The sequence below is a fragment of the Syngnathus scovelli genome, chromosome 8 (assembly GCF_024217435.2).
Source record: "Syngnathus scovelli strain Florida chromosome 8, RoL_Ssco_1.2, whole genome shotgun sequence".
Lineage (NCBI taxonomy): Eukaryota > Metazoa > Chordata > Actinopteri > Syngnathiformes > Syngnathidae > Syngnathus > Syngnathus scovelli.
The window spans coordinates 9013426-9031352 of record NC_090854.1 but is presented as its reverse complement, the minus strand read 5'-3'; the positions used below and the strand labels follow the sequence as shown (position 1 = coordinate 9031352).

Below are 17927 nucleotides of genomic sequence, written 5' to 3'. Positions count from 1 at the left end.
GAAAAATCAGATGTTTTGCAGTCAATACTTTAAATTTACGTCATCATTTTTATTAAAAAAGATACTTTTCTTCTTTTTACGACGTTTTTTTATATTTTAAAATATTCTACATGTCACTTGCTATGTATGACAAGATGTCATCCTTATTAAAGCATTGCCCGAATCTTATGGTCCATATTTTAGTCCACCAAAAAAAAAAAAAAAAAAAAAAATGACAGCAATAAGAACCTGATCATGTCGGGTCACTGTTTGAGAGCGGCTCTTGCCTCGCCTCGCCTTTAATTAAACAGAAACACACACGGCGCTCTTTCATCCCGTACGCCTGCGACATTGACACTCATTATTTCTTAAATCTCAACACCAAGACTGTGTCAAGAATGCATCCATCATTGGCGCACTCCTCCGAGTCAGCACAATCATTCTTTTACCACACTGTCAGCATATTTGCCAATTTGCAAACTCCATGCAGACGTCCTGGGAGGAGTAAGGAGGGGGGGGGGCTGACATATTTTTATCACCCGAGATCATCTTGAAATGCAGAGATCATGAGCACGGTGGCTTGTTAGTCTTCTAATGGTTGTAATTAACAGGTCCGCATTAGAGCGCCATTTCCGGAAGCGTCTGATTCTTCATTTGCATGACGTTAATGCAAGGAGAACGGCGTGTTGCGAAGCTCTGGCTTGGTGTGCAGCGGTGCGACGCCGGAGCTTTTTCTTCCATTCATTATGTGCCTAAAGCTTGAGTTATCCTCTCCTTGGTGCGGGGATGAATGTTATTAAAGGCATAGCTGTCTGACACGACTCTAATGAAAAATAGGATGTTTCTGAAGGTTATGTTGCCAGCCAGCTCACAAATGCCTGCTTCATTTTTCCCCCAACCCAACACAGCACAAGCAGGCCAATGTAATTCCCACCTCTTGATGGATCTTTTTTTTCTTATGTTTTTTTTTTCTTGGTGTGTGGCTTTGTGTGCAGGAGCCTCATCATAAAGAGACCTTTATTATCTGTGTTTCTAGATGCTCAAGAAAGGGCGAGACTGGACTTTTTGGCAGATCATACACTTGTGAAAAACTGCTTGTGTGCGCTGGCTGGACGCCGTTAGTGCTGCATTGGTTTAATTGGTTGGTTGGATGATATTTGGTTGCGTTTTAAGCTCGGCCTTTCTGCAAAAGCATTGTGGTCGACTGTAGATAAGCGTGATGGTGACAGTGAGGGACGACTGATCAGACTGCGGGTCATATTGCACTTTTCAGTTCTCTGTCAGAGGTGGCAGGTCACGACAACCCCCCCCTTTCGCAATACTGACGGTTTGCAACTCTGGTCAGCCGCGTGCGAGATAGCCTCCCCCCCTTTCCTCCCCTGCCCGTTTGGCCCCTTCAGTCCCTAACAGCCTGATCAGAGCCACATGGGAGTCCTATGACAGGCACGCCAGATAGCGACTCAACTTTTACACTTGTATTCAAGCACGCACTTCTCTGCAAAGTCACCATGTCAACATCTTTTTATAGGTTCATGACTGTTTCCATCAGAAGGGGAGCGCCGGCGCACACTCGCCGTGCCGCAGAATGGAAATTTGACCAAAACACGTGCATCATCCCGGTGGTGGGAATTTATTGCTACTTGTCGAGTTCCTCTTTCGTTTTAGCATGCATAGTATCAAATATTTTCCCCCATTTTGACGTTCAAACTCCATAATAGCTTACAATAGTATTTTTTTTTTATGAACATTTAGTCCCACTACACTACTGTTACAGTATTGGTTATTATTGCGCTACTTTTGACTTTGGAGAGCTAACAATATTTTATAGATGGTATTTGGTGTGAAGAGTTTAAGAACCATTGATGATAATGACATGACTTGTCATATTTAATTTGCGCCAGAATTATAGCGGCAACCTGACCCTCCTGAGTGTAATAAGCCACAGGGCCTAAACACAGATGTTTCCGGGTCAGCCAGCAAGACCTCGGACAATTGGTCACCGCCTCTTAATGCATGTAAATCATTGTGTGTGATTGCCCCTCTGAATCCACGGCGATGTGGGTGTTCCCCCCTCGGCCCAACCAAAAATGAGTTAGTTATGATGCTCCAGTGCTTTGGAAGCTGAAATCTTGGGGTTATGACTCATGTCAATGTCTGACCTCTGCCATGTGACAATTTTATAAAACATACAGTTCTGCTCATAACAATTCTTTTGTGTCATCAAATAGTTTATTTTTTATTCGCTGACTTGGGAGTGCTTGATAGCTCGATCACTTGTAGAGTGTTAAAAAAAAAAAATGGAAAAAAAACATGTAACTATCGTCTCTGTTGTGTGGCGCGGTGGTTTGTTAGGGATGTTTTTGAAGCGGCGAATCTCCGTGTCAGATTATGCCACACCATTCATTTGACTTTCATAAGGTGTTTACGCTTCAGAAATTGTGGCAGTGGCTTCTCTCTTGTGCAAAGGCTTTATTTATGTTTCAGAGTTGCTGCCCCAGTTATAGCTATCATCCTTTAAAAAAAAAAAAAGAACACGAGGCTTGTCATTTAAAGTTGTGTTCTAATATTATTTGATTGCTTGTTAATTTTCATCGCTATAATTTTTTTTGCGACATCACATTTAGTGTGAGGCACACATTGTCCATTGTGAGCATCCTGACGAAGCTTCCTCAATTTTTCCTAAAGAGCAATCGTGGCGAGCACGTTCATAGCTGATGATTTACACAAAGCCCGGTGCTGATGTGTTTGATGTAGACAATATTACTTAACACCTGAGCTCTTGTTAGCGAAAAGAAGTCTGTTGTCGGGATCACCAGCAGTATCCTTAAGGGATGGGAAGGATGAAACAAGTGCATGTGGGAAAAAAAAAAAAAGTGTGAGTCCTGTTCAAAGGCACAGACGACCCCTGACTGGATTAACATTTATTGACAATTGTTCAGGCTTTCCTTTCTCTCATTTTTTTTTTGCTCCAGGACAAAGATTCAAACATAATTGCAGCGGCTGTTCCAGCCACTGATCACCGACATGGCAACAAAAGCTTCCCTAATAGGGGGTTCATTAAGGATTAGAAAGTCTCTATTACAAAACAAATTAAGCGTGCTCTGATCTTAACATATAGGTCGAGCGGCGTTGCAGCAAAGTTTAAGCTGTTAGATGGCTGAAAAACTTATTACGGCTTAGCGCTGAGGTAGCACTTTGCTATTGATTTTACGATAGCTAGGTATGATGATTTATGGAGTGCTTGTGTCAGTATAACAAGCTGAAGGACACACAATATCATCTCCAACATCATTAAAATTCAGAGGTCTCCAGAGCTAGCTCATCAAGTACTGTTCACCACCTTGGAATTTCACACACACACGCACACACACACACACTCGCAGAGTCAGAAATAACCAGATAAGGCGTTTACTGTGAACTGACCGCTTTATCGGTTCATCATATGGGCCACCGCTAAATCGAGGATTTTTTTTAAGCCATTGTTTTACATTATACAGCAATACCTTAACTTGCAAGTGACCTCATATGTATTTTACTAGCTGTTACTTGGCTGTTTTTTTTTTTTGTCTTTCGTTGTGATGATTTTTTTTTTTTTAAAGAGGCCAAGTTCAAGCATTTTTTTTTAATTTCAAGATGAAGTTGAAACAAAGAAAACGCACAACTTCTGAAACTCAAGGTAAACACTGTGCAAAACTCCATAGACAAGCTAACGAAACTAGCATTGGTGTTGTGGCGGAAGTTAATTCAAAAAATTTTTGAATGTTTGTGTAATTATCACTATACTATAAACAATTTGATGTTTTGCTTTATAAGTTAGTGCTAAGACAGCATACTTTCAAAGAAATGCTAAATGATGATGAAATTTTTTTTGGGAACAAGCGTTAAGTGTTTTTTTAAACACATTTAAATGCGAATAAAGCATGCGGGAGAGTTCTCAATGCTCAGATGCAGTGCTACATGATAGCATGGCTAGCTTTGGCATCCGCTTGAACTATTTTCACCCTGTTTTGCATTTCACGTGCTTTCCTACAGCATGCTTATGTTGTGATTTGCGTATAAGCCTGGTTAATGTGCGTATCAATGGCACAGCAGTGCGGTTCAAAAGGTCTCCCTTTTTACACGACCAGTGCCTCACTCCGTGGAGCAGCAACCACCAGACTTGGTGGCAAAAATCTGTGGTACACTAGAGCCCCCTGTGGGCAACTGGCGGTACTGCAGGCTGCTGCTTAACGAGCCCTGGTTGGATGATTTGGCCAAATGCTTGTCATTATCTGACTGCTCTTCCTATTGTTTCTTAGCAGTTTCAAAATTATGCTCTGCTAATCTTCATTTCATGTGCAGCATTTAGCTAATAGAGGAGAAGGCTGCTTTTCTCAATGTAGTTCAAATTTGTTGTGGTTTGAATAACATTGCATTAGTTTCTCCTCAAAAATTAACAAGTCTATAAAGAGCTATTTCTTCTCACGAGGATTGCAGGTTAGCTGGAGATTATTCCAGCTGACCTCGGGTAGGAGGCCAAGCAAACACTTATTTACACAATTTAAAGTTTTCAATCAAAACTTAACTTGCCTTTTTTTGAAAATGTGCAAATGTAGTATAATCACTTAAGGATGTTCTTACCAAATTTCAGCCTCTAGGATGCATGTAAACTTCTGGACCTTGTTTTGCAGATTCCTCTGGATCAACCCCTCCTCCTTTTCAAGGATGCCAGATTCTCGCCATCATCTCCTCCAGTCGTGAGGTGGAACTGGCAGGGTAGGGGCATGCGCGCGCGCGGACCTGCTGGGCGCTGGCAACGTGCTCCGTCTGCTCATGAGCAATGCAAGTACAGACAACCCCCGCCGACCCAACACACATGCACAAGTTGGTAGAAAAAGATGGGCTGTAGATGGTGAGACGGGGGCACTCCTGCTGTGACTTGGCGCACCCCGCTGGACAGCTGGAGACTTGGGGAGCGGAGCCGCTGCCAAAGCGGGCTGACAGAGTGGGTGGGGGGGCTGCAGGTGCAAGGCTGGGCGAGGCCTGAGGTGGCTCCCATACCTGCAGCTGATCATCTGTAATTATCTCTAGCAGCGAGGTAGAGGGGGTGCGGCTGGACACACACGTTTAAAAACACTTTCATATCTTTGGACTCATCACCCCTGCGTTGAAAAGTTATTCAAATCGCATTGTGAAATTAATTAAGGGAAATGATCCACCCACAGTAGATACAAATCAGAAAAAAAAAATTAAAATCATCATCTGCTTTAAAAATATCAACAAAGCGCATCAAAAATGCCAACTCCGCCATCTCCAAGGCTGAACAACTCTCCTCGCCGCCCGTATATGCAGATGAGAGCAAAGTGTAGCAATTTACCAGCAGACTCTTCATCACAACGCTGTCGACCCGAAGCTGTTTTACAACCGCAGCTTTGAGTGCCGCGACCGTCCGTCCCGGCAAGAAATAACGCCGCTTTAATGTTCTGAATACCAAGCTATCGAACCCCCCTTCCTGCCCCCCCCCGCCCGACTCCCTCACTCTCCATCTATTTGCTTAATCTTGATTCATCAGTTACGGAGGCTTATTATGGAGCACTGACAGCATGCTCGGGCTCTTGATAAATGACACCGCTCAAGCCGGATTCAAAACGTGAGGCTCAAGTGCCAATTATCTCAGCAGACCTGGCTAATAAGGGGATCTCTTGTTAACTATCTGATCTCGGCGCGGGCGTCGTTTGTCATCGACGGCCCGTGTTTACCTCGGAGACGGCGGCTCGCAACACCTCCCCCCCTGCCTAACATATGTAAAACCCGGATCTTTGTTCCTTTAATAACCTTTTATTAACAGCCTGACATCATGATTAAGTCGAGTCCAAACACACACACACAATGAAGTACACAATTACCCTCAACGCCCACGTGCGCCACCGCGACGAGCCGATCGCAGTCAGAGCGGAGAATAATGAATATCGAGCCCGGCGTTTGATCCATTCCGCACGGAGAGCCCAATTTGCTCGAGCACCTGGAGCCATGCCACCGCGTCGAGTTTTTGGAGCCCATGATGGATACTCATGGGAGCTTCCTTCCACCGGCGCATATTCTACTGATTTGTAAAGATGATAAGTGCTTTGACCTTAACTCATCATTACAGCTCATTAGCGCTTTTGTTTGGTAGGAGATGGGCTGCTTGCAAACAAAGCTGTTTACCGCTAAGTCAGAAAGTCTGCAATCAAGGTTGCGGGGTGTTTTCTTTAATTATTTGTTTCCGTAGGTCTCGAGGTCTCAGATTAATCAACACTCGCTGTGGTCAGAAGTGTGTTTAGCCCTCTCCGGTCGCGGATGTTAGCATGCTGTCAGCCACGTCTGACGCGGCTGGCTAACAGGACGGCTGCTTGGCCTTCATATGTATTTTCTTTCCTGGGAAAGTAGCAAATAAAATATTTTGTAGGTCTGCGTAGCCAAGGGACTTTGTCTTCCATCATGAAACACCTCTAGCTCGTAAGCACAGACGTTGTTAAGTACTTCCAGACTGCACTTGGAACATTCCTTTTAAACTTTGTTGTCCAGGGCAAAATACCAAAAAAGTGTCACATTAGCGCCACGAGATTTCCGAGATATGAATTTTTTTTTGCTATGTCCTCGATGGAAAAGTGACCAATTGCAGCAGTAGAAGCTACTATTCTGACTTTGCGTATGTATTATGCTGCCCCCTGGTGGTCAAGACAGTCATTCCAGAAGGAGCAGCACAATTAATGGCATTGTCGCATTAAATCATGATGCACAAACTATTTAATTCTATACAATTATGTTATTATGCCCCATTTTTGATAAGTAATATATACAACAGTATTTTCATTTATTAAAACACAATTACAATGGGAAAAGATGATTTAAGTGTTTGTTTGAGATACAAGCACATAGCTCAAGACAGCTTTGTACAAAAAAATGTTATATTTGGGAATAATCAGCTGTTTGTTTTTAATGATTGCCTGCATAAGGAGACCGTAGGAGGCCAGCTGGAGTGAGCGGATCTTCACAGCGTCCCCACTTCCTGTTAGCCGCCACACCCTCCCCCTCCCACGGAATGCAAGACTGTCTAAGTAGCATCTGCTGAGGAAAAATAAAGCCCCTTTTCCCTCACATGTAGTGAAGATCATTTGCATAATCTCCCCCTCTGTAAGGTGAAAACAGAATAATAATTGGCTTGCCCTTTTCTCTCTGTGTGTTGTAAAACAGTTAGGAATTAATTTGAGGATAACTGTGCAATTAATTCTAAATGCTAAAGATGGCGTGAGGGCTTTGATACCAAGGTGGGGAAAAGATACACAGACGGAGGTCACGTAACAAAAGTGCTGCATTTAAATATGGCGTGGAAAGACTTTTTTAACTTTGTCACACAACACTGAGTGTTCCTTCCACATTTAGCAGCACTTTGTGATGGAATCCGTGCTGCCTCCTCAGACAGGTGTCGATAAGTAACTCGGCGTGCTTGCTCGTGAAGGTCAGCATCAGAAAGGCTAGTCTGACACGATAATAGTCTATCTGACACCAGATTGTGATTTGATACACGTCGAGCTCCCATGTAGGCCGTCCATGCCATAGTGTCAGTAGCATGGCGGCGCCCTGTAGGCTGTCCGACCAGGAATAGTAACTTCATTCCGTGGAGGGAAAAGGAACATGTCTCGCCTTGAGTCCCAATTACACCTAATGATGGCGAGAGGATGGAGCACATGCAGATCGCGCCGCACTTCCAAAGTCACATCAGGTGCAAGGTGCCGTCATTTATCACTGCAGTCATAAGCCCCGCCCCCTCCCTGAGTAGCGGCTCCCGGCGCATCATGCTTGCTGTTATTTGTGTTTAACTGTCAGGAAAAAGGGAAAATAAAAGCCAGAAGTAGAACGGCCTCATCCTTCAGGGAGGAAATGTTCTTTCAGAATAGTCGCCGCCTTTGACCCCTCACACTTGGATCATTGTGATCAATTTTGGCTTTGAAATCCAAATTAGACAAGTGTGAGGGATCTGTTACACGTGTCGAAGCGCTCAGCGGCAGCCGAGAGGCGGTTCGCTGCTCGTCAGTGGCTTTCTCTTAATCCCGCCCTGATCTTTGCGTTTGATCCGCCGCACGGTCCTGAGACGACATGAGCGGCGGCTATCGCTGTAATTTAAAGTCGATATTGTGCTCATGATCCCTCTCTGCGGGACAGACAAACGATGGTGGAAGCTTGGCAGATATGGAAAGTTGAAGCGAGCCAGACACGTTTGTCTTTGCGTCGCAATAATTTTTTTCAAAATCATCGATGGCTAGTGGCTACGATGCCCGTTGTTTTTTTTCTATCTACCACAGCCCATCACAAATTGCTTTTGACTCGGCGATGCAGCTAACAACGCAGCAGCTGATGATTCAACCCGAGGTGCTTTAATAGATCTCAGATTAGAAATGGAAGCCCGGCCCACAAATCTCCCCCTGTGTTATTACACTCAGAGATGAGATGTTTCCCCCCCCTCGCGTGAATGACATGAGATATTAAGAGGCCCGGGGGCCCGTTAAATCCACAAGCGTGCTATGATCTGCGCTGAAACTTTCGGCTAAACGTGCTTCCGTCAATTACTTTGATTGAGGCGGAACATTTATGGGCCGGGGTCGCTGAACTTTGGATGGATAGAGGTGAGGTGTCAAAAATTGATTCCTTTAGTGTCTACAATTTGTTTTGATATAGGGTTGTGGGTTTTTTTTTTTTTCACTGCAGCAGCGTTTTGCAATTCAATGTAGCAAAAAAAAAAAGGTTCTGCTTCCCACCATTAAATATTTGCGGTAGTTCGCATTCATGTTTGGGAGGTCAAAGAGGAGTTGTATAGCACGTTTTTTGTGTTCGCACTGTAGTTTGTTTGACTTAGCATAGCTTTTAGCATATATGGATAAACCTATTTAAATCCAAACCGGGCTAAATCTGGCTCTAACTCAGCGAGGGGGAAAAAATGCAGGTCTGCAAGCATGTCTGCACACCGGTGGCCCACTTAGAACTTAAATGACTAGTTTAGTTAACCTTCCTGATGAAGCCTAACAAGGTGTTATGACAGCGACGGTGCAGTGCTTCATTTCCACGGAATTAGCATCCGTCACGGCTCCAATCGCTAAAAATATCGTCTACCTGCCGGTGGTTTTGCAAGATGGCGTGCAGGAGTCCAGAGGTGAGGCATTTTGATAGAACAGCTCGCGAAATATTTGCTGACTTCCATCACCTATGGGACTGCGGTTCTGATGGAGCCAATGATATGTGCCCCCATTAGTCTCCGAGGAGATCCCTTAGCCCACTTCTCTCCCCGATCCGTGCCAATTAAGTAGCAGAATTATGTAGATTAGTTGGAGTCACTTGCACACTTCCACGCAACGGAACGCATATAGCGAGCGATGACACAAAGATCCCGTTGAATAATTAGAGGGAATTTTCAGAGCCTTGCGAGCTCAATCATACGCTGCCGTATGCTAACTATTTTTAACCTGTTCTTTCTACCTTTTCCTTTATCCTCCTTCTGCTCTTTTCTTAATGTAGTCTTCTGTCCCGCTGCTGCGACATTGCCCGAGGTAATTGCTAAAAGTCTACACGACGTCCAAGTCATACTGGAGCGCTACTTATAGAAACGTGTGCAAAGAAAAAAAGGACATGGCTTCTTTTTTTTTTTTTTTTCCTGTTTTGAGCTTTAAGTCTCTGATTGTACAAAATTCCCTTTATGATTTTTACTTTCCAACCTGCAACAGGTAACTCTGAAATGTAGAGACCATCCAATTATTTTCTTTCTCTATATATACTATATATTATAAATAAATTTAAATATTTTCTAGAATTAATGTCAAGTAGAAAAAAAAATAGCAATGTGCAAATTCAAATAAGCGTCACCGTACCGTTAATCGGTTACAAAAGAGCAAATCTAACCCCGCTGTCTGCAAACTCGTCACGCCATGTTTGGCCTGTCATCCGACAGCACTCACAGCCGTGACGCTTCTTCTTCTTTACGAGCTGGCTGCCGTGCGGAAATGCCGAGTGTCGCGAGCAGACCTTCTTCTTCCCGCAGTCATCAGTATTCTAATGACTCGCTGCCGCCGCCACTATCCCACTGTGTTTATTTTTAGACATGGGGAGATTGATGAGATGCTCATATCGTCCTTAACCACCAACTAATTAACTAATTAGGACATTCAAATGAACACTTGCGGCGTGGCGTAGGAATGGGCAAACAGCTCACGACTCCGCTCGGCGGCATGCAGAGTTTCTGTTTTCATGTTGTGATGAAGGGGAGGTGTTGAGAGCACAAAATTAGGTTTCTAGCGTTCCAAAATTCTCTTCATAAACTGAAAAAAACCTTAAAATTTCTGTTATTAGTATTAAAGTTAGCTTTCAGTAGTTTCTTTTTGATAGCATGAAAGTATTAGCTAAATTTTTTTGCTAGCATAAAAGTCGTGCTAATGCTAGCTATTATCAAGTTATCAAAACGGGTATTGCATTTAATTGTCAGAAATGTAGTGTAGTTCTTTTTTTATATACAAGTACTGTTATCACCCCCGCAAAATGCTGCAGCACTATGACACTAATAGCTAAAATAAGATTCATGAATTCAAGTACTAATGGGAGCATGTCCTCGCTCACATGCAGATCAATGAGGCAACATCATCATATATATATCGATCTCCTCACTGCCCCAAAACTCATTGTTATTAGTCCCAGAATCCCGATAATTTTCAAACACGTCCCACTTAGGTTGACTTTGACCTCTGAGCTCATCTGAGCTGAAGGTGAAAGTCCTTGAAAGCAAGACATGGCGATTGCTTCATTCTCTGTATTCTAATGAGCTTGCGTAAAATTGATAATTTTTCACCTTGCACTTGTTTGTTAGCTGGTCAGAGTTGTTAGTATGCCGAGTGTCATGAGTCAACATAGTGTTGGCTTTAATTACAGCAATATATGGATGTTATGGATCTGGATGATGATGTTATTTAAAAAAAATCTTGGCATTCCTTTTGTTTGCTTTAAAAAGACATTATGAACACCCTGTATTATTTTTCTATTGCCGCAAATATATATCATTTGATGATACACAAGAAATGACAAAATTTAACACGCGTGCTAGCTTGAGTTAGCTTACCTTGTTTTAACCAAATGAGCTAACGTTTAGCATCACATTTTCTTCTCTTTTGGTAGGGTTATTATCTATCACCGTTTTTTTTTTTTACCTATTGTGCCATTAAACTGGATTCATATCCTGGATTTAGCTTGACTTGAAGATTGCCATATAATGCTTTGCTGTATCAGTTAATTGGTTTCTTTCCTTGGCATTTGAGCTTGCCAACAGCCTTTTAACAGCCATACACAAGCAAATTGCATTTTCTAGTGTGCGTTTGGGGAAAATGTAAACATATAGTACAACCGCTCCAAGCCATCTGACCAGTTGAGTCTCTAAAATATAGACGTTTTGGCACATTTGTATCTTTTTGAAGGGGGAAAGGAATTACAGTACCTCCATCACATGTATTCTCACGTGGTTGTCTTTTTAAAGGTTAATAATCCTTTTAATTAAAGGATAAGCCTGCTATTGAACACAAAATGTAATCACCCAAGGACGGAGAGCTAAAGAGGGGAGAATATAGCCTTTGCAATTAGCCCAATGATTAAGGTTTTAGTGCCGGACAGAGATGAGGGAGCTTTGGTAATGTGTCATAAAATTCATAGAGATGTTCAGGCGCGGCGATGATGTCGCTCGCAGCTTTACAGCATGGCCGCCTGCATGCGCACGCATGGCATTGGCAAAACACGAGGCTCCCAAGCGCAAAGATCCGCAACAGCTGTTCTTCTTTCGGCCCTGTGTTTGGCACAATATGATCTCTCCATCAGCGAGCGTTGCATCTGTACTCAGCCCAAGTGCTTATCAATAAACACGCCCGTGCGACAATAAATGATCTACTGAGAGGGACCCAAAAAAAAAGTATCAGACGCTCACTTTAATCACCAACGCTGTTAATCAATAAAACGGTTTCATATATTTTAATTAAAGTTTTAGTTGCTGCAAATGTTGGCCGAATCTATACGCGTGTCCTTTTGGTTTTTCATTACCCGAGCCAGTTTGGACTGGCGGACTGAAGCGGCAGCTGCTGATGACCAGTCACGCTAGGCCACTTGTGTTTGTAATTGCATTTTTTTACCTACAGAGGGTGTTAAGAATCCTTGTTAAAAAAAAAAAAAGCGGGCGGAATCTCACAATGCCAATTATTGCCCAGCAAATTACCAGGTAGGCAATATCTAAGCTGTCAGGAAAGGTTAGTAGAAATGAGAGGAAGAAGATGGACTATTCAGACATTCATCATGGCCATACTTGCCACTTCCAAATTGAAAATTGGAGGGAAAGCATCCTTCATTTTCTCCAAATTTGAATCACTTATACTGATTATTGCTGTGAGTGACAGAAAAGCCTGGATAAATAAATAGGATGGTAATTTGTCGCTGCGCTGGATTCATCCCACATTGTTGTTGTTTTTTTCCACGGCTATGACAGTAAATGACGAATGAGATGCGGTACAATCAGACGTGAAGTCGGAGCACGTGAACTTGTATCAGTGGAGCTAATTTGACCCCCAACTGGTGTTTGGTGGGCTTCTTCATTGGCCGCACACTGCACAACGTCGCCCACGTGAGAGTTTCACTACACCATCTGTCTCCTTCCCGCGCTTGTAGATTACATTTATACCGCATGCGTGGAAACGTAGCTTCTGCCTTTTAATGGAATTGTGAGCCAACCGTAAAATGAATATTCTCTTCTTCTGGCCACCACAAACACACTGGAGCCAAAAGCTTTGTTCATTTCCAACTGCATTGTGCTTTGAATTCCATTTGCTATAAATTGAAGTATTGAAAAGTAATCAAGGTTTTTTTTTTTTGCATGGCATCGGTGATGTAGTAAAAGCGGGTCAAGTCCGAGAGTTGTAAAAGCAATGAGCAAGGGTGTTGGGGAAAAAAAAAATCCACTCGTTACGATTGGTTCAATATTTGGTTTCGAAGCATGTGATAGTTGATGAAGTTTAATGTGTATTCATAGCTTGGGCTTTTTTGAAAAAAGTTTCAGTTACATAACATTGGGGGGCGGCCCGTGTTTATTATTCAGGGACATGTTCTAGTTTGGCAGAAAAAGTAGGCCTGATTCTGAAAGAAGAAAAATGGTGTCCTGTGGGCACGTACTTTGCTACCTGCTTTATGTGTGTCACAGTTTGAAGAGCCTTGAGATACAAGTTGAATTCACAAAGTTCCTCATTGATCTAAAGAGAATTGCAATTAATCTGTTCCACTCCCCCATAAATACAAAATGTATTTGTACTGTTTTTTTGTTTTTCAGAAAATAGTCATAGCTCCTCTGCAGTAATATAAGTTGCCGTTTGCTGTGGCTAAAGAATACATACCTGTGAATATTATTATTTTATTTGTCTACGTGTGTTGCTTCACCATTTGTGTCCAGATATCTACACTGTAATACTGATGCTATCCGTTAGCATTTCGCTAAAGCTCTTTGAAAGCAACTCTGACACTTTACAATACCATTCTGTTTCTGTACAACTTTTTTTTTTTTTTCATTTTGCAGCATGCAGTTATTGTTGACTCAAGGTGAGACCCGGTGTACAGGCTGCTGTTTTTATTGTTATTTTCAAGAATGGGCCCATTTTGTCATTTAATTGAGGCTCATGGGCTCGGCCGTGTAACGGCACACGGGGGAATAAGACATCAAGCGGCTGAATTTCCACAGCCATTAACTGTTCCGCACTCAATTAGAATGCATAGGATCCTGACATTTCATAACTTATGGCTCTCTGGGCTGATATAACAGCACGCTATAAAAGAGGCCCGATTCTGAAGACACGGAGCCAGATCCTTACATCGTTTTTTGCTTTTTTCAGTGTGAATGAAATCACGGCTGGATAAAATGTTGGCATGATGAGATAAAAACCCCAACTGTGGTTATTGCCGCTATTTGTTGGGTATAAAGACACCAGATTACCTTTTTAGATGTTTTCTATAGCTATCAATTAAATACCATTTCCCGGCAGCCTCCTCCTCCCGCTTCCACGTCGAATAAATCACCTCGCACGGGAGGATTAACACGCACGCATGAATGACGCTGTCATAATACGAGAGGAATGTGAAACGGTAGCAAATTGAGCCACTTAATAAAAACCCAGAATTCTAATCTTGGAAAAGGTGATGCTGACTGTTAGAATTATGATGATGGAAATGTAGTTGGAGCTTCTACTGGCTTTTTCTTTGGCGATCCCTCACCCCCACTTTGAGAAGAGACAGGTCCCATTTAGCAGGTAATTAATAGCAGGCCACCCAGGCAAGACTGAGCTATTATTCCAAATGACTTGGGTGATGCTTTCCAACACAACCCAAGCTTTCATTTAGACCCTGGTTATTCTGTCAATTATTTACCGGAAATGTAATTTTCTATAAGGTGAAAATGGTACATTTCGACTCATTTACAAAAAGAAATGTTGCTGTTATGAATTATCCGGCATTGATTGCTGGTATGATTTAGCACATTACAAAGACGAATGAAGAAATGACGCTGGCCCGGCTTGTTTTTCCATGATGAACCGTCTTCCCACCAGCAAAGAGCCCATGAGTTATACAAGAGAATCACTTCCAATCATAAAGCACCTAACACGGATTAGAAGCACAGCAGAGGAATTGAAGTCGAGGGTCTGGCTCGGGTGATTGATGGCATTTTCTTTGGCTTCTCCCTTGGTGGCAAAGCAATAAAGTTAAAATAGGTGAGACCCGTGCCTTGAACAGCAAAGCATCATCGGCGCCTTCAAGGTGGAGCCTCCTATGGGCGACCGCTGTCGCGACCCGCCACGATATGACGGATTAACGACAACGGGTTGAGCCCTGCACTTTGAGACGCCCACAATCTCAATTATGTCCGTCTTAATGTACACTGAACAGCCGCGCCGGGCCGGGCCATGGACGGGGTAAACACACTTGCAGCAAGCAGAGCAGTGACAGGATAATAAAGTGCCGTGATTGATTCGGCTTGCCGGGGGGGGGGGGGGGGTTGCTTTATTGTGCGCGAGGAGTGCTATCTGATTATGTGTGGGCTTCTGTTGTCTTGTTCCAGCGGTGAGATAAGAGCACTACAATAATGGTCACTTTTGATTGAGACCATTGCTTTATTATTGTGGTTGTAGCTGTTCCTAATGTTTTGACTTGTGTATTTGATTGAGCCAACCAAAATACTTAATACAGCTGCAATGCGTGTTAGTTAAAATGTAGTTGCTGTTCAGTTTGTGGTTCAGATTGGAGAGCAGATTATAAGCATATCTTCTTTATCCTCTGCAAAGAATAACTATTTTGCTTCCTACAAAATTATTCGTTCATTGTTTCCTTGTTCAATTCCTGAGTGTTGTTTCCGACTGCCCAAAATGGTTTGAAGTGTTACCTGTCGCTAGCAGCTAGCTGTTCCTTTATAAAAGAGAACTAATGTACATTAATGGGCCCTATAAAATCGACTCATTGAACATTCCAGATCTTGCTGATTCGGGCAACTGTGAGTGACATTGTGCAGGTCCAGGACCTCCACCAGACTGCCTTTATTAGCTCTCTGAACTGGGATGTAGGTCAATCCATTAAAAGCAGGAAGGGCTCGCCCACTTAGTTTTGTTGGGACAGCCTCATATTTGACACCCCGAATCGGTGCGGAGACATTTGCAGCCAACAATATGAGATTGGGGGGGGGAAAAGTTGATCCTCGCTGGAAGTGATTTAATTGAACACAATAAACTGCAGCCATATGCCTCCTATAATAAAAAAAACAGCTTTCCATATGAGTGCTAAGTAAATACACCTTGCATATTAGCTTATATCCTGCATCATGTGTTTGTTTTTTGAATCTATATTAGGGCTGGATGATTAATCGAATTTGAATCGATATTGCAAATTACCGGAATGCAGTTTTCAATTAAAAAACGCTGCAGTGTGATCACATTAAAATCAAAATGGAGACTCGTACGCATACTAATAAGTGGCCACGATAGAAGAGTAAATCACCATCAACAATAGCAATAATGTTTCAATAGGGGGCAGCACACCGGTATTGCACGCGGATCTTAATATTTAATTGCTCTTTATTTTTTTGTAAGGAAATTCTAAGTGCATTTTGACTGGAGATTGAAACACAGCATTCCCCTAATCGACTAGCCAGCGTGCGTCGTCATACGTATATACGCCAGTCAAATCCGTTCCCCATATGTCGCCTTAACAACCGTCTGTGCGCTAAAACCGACCGACGTGTATATCTTTACCCGGTACGTCGTAAAAACAGACAACAGTACATCCCGGTAATGGCGCACGCTACGAGGTCAAGAAGATTCCTCTGAAGGGCTGTGTTGTTTTCTTATTCTGTCATCAGCTTTTACTGAAGTGTCATAAGGCGTTTGATTGTAAATCTCGGTGACCTTGAAGACACGGGAGAAAGCGCTGCTCCGTAAACCAATCATCGCACAGCTGCCCCTGTCAGCTACGCTTGTGTTCACACAGTCACTGTCTGCATTTCCTGATGTTGAACAGAGGAAGGAAGGAGGAAGGCTACACTACATTGCCTGCTCGTCATTAGAAATCCTTTTAATGAAATATTAGATTATCACTCATTCAAACGCATACAAATTATTTATTTTAATACAATTGTCAGGTTTGGGTCACATTAAATGCGCCATTAAAAGATTTGTAATTGCTTATATATACCATAAGATGACAGCAAAGCACAATTTGTCTAAAGAAAAGTCCAACTTTTTTCCTTGACATTAAGATGCCACCAGATGACGCCAAAGTAATACTGGCCTAAGCACTAAAGCAGCAAATAGGTGAGTTTTTAACACAAAGCAAGCATTAAGATAACCCCAAAAATCTGCCAATTAGTAAATTAACATAAAATGGAATACAACTGTGGCATCCAATTAAGTTATTAATAATATTAAAAGTAAAGTAAAAGAGCAGCTATATAAAATAGGTCTCTTTAGGGGTGAACAATTTTAAAGATTTGTGAGTCTTTCAAGTATTTTTTTTACATTTCTTTTGGAGATTGAAAACAGATGTAGCTTACTGCAGACAAGCTGCTGTGTAAAAAGGCAGCCAGATGCTTTCATCACAGTCTATCTGGTTTGAACTCTTGGAAAGTACACCAGGCTGCTTTGGTATGTGAGGCAGAAAGGCGAGCTGGAACACAGATCAACCGTACAGCCATACACCAAAGAAAAGAGCCCGCGTGTGTATTTCCATGCAGCATCCAGGAATGGAGATTAGCATTGAGCCATCAGCGAGGCTGCAGTCCCCCCCACCCAGCCCGCCGCTGTCAGGCCACCGCCTCCCCCGCTTGTCAGGAGCTCCGACGAGGAGCTGTAAAAACCTTTTCCCCTTCTCCTTAACAACTGCAAAACAACACGCGCGCACCCCGCCCGAGCGAGGTGCCTGCTTTTTTGAGGCCTCTTGACAGGACGCGCTGCAGGCACAAATTGTAATTCATAAAGGTTAAGGGGGTCAATGCCTTTTATTACCAGTCTGAGTGCATCCAGCTTGATGGGGCGGGCATGCAAATGGAATGTCTCCGAGCGTTCCATGCTGGAAGGCAAGACAGCGGGTGCGTGCTCGCTTCTGAATGGGAGGAAGTGCAAGGTGTCGAATGGGAGGGGGGGGGGGGGGGGGGGGGGTAGTGAGATGGCCGGCTCTCTCCACCTTCCTTCCACAGCCGTGTAGGACCACACAGCCAGGGCCCGGTTAATTAGACAGTGTGACATTGACCCGGCGTAGTTAACGGCCGCTTTGATATGCGCCGGCCTGCAATTAATTCATTGTAAAGTTCATGTTTTATCATATGGTTAGCGCTGACCTGTAAGGAGCTGCTTTTGACCGGGACCTACTGCCGCAGACCTAGAGGAGAT

General features: G+C 43.1%; 1 long non-coding RNA gene across 1 annotated transcript in view; it reads left to right on the top strand.

The window, feature by feature from the left end:
- The window catches only part of LOC125973430 (uncharacterized), a 57183-nt gene extending 44174 nt beyond the window's left edge, over nucleotides 1–13009 (top strand). Inside the window, exon 3 of the long non-coding RNA XR_007483144.1 lies at nucleotides 4650–13009. This is a non-coding gene — a long non-coding RNA (uncharacterized lncRNA). The remainder of the gene's footprint in view (nucleotides 1–4649) is intronic.
- The last annotated feature ends 4918 nt before the right edge of the window (nucleotides 13010–17927 follow it).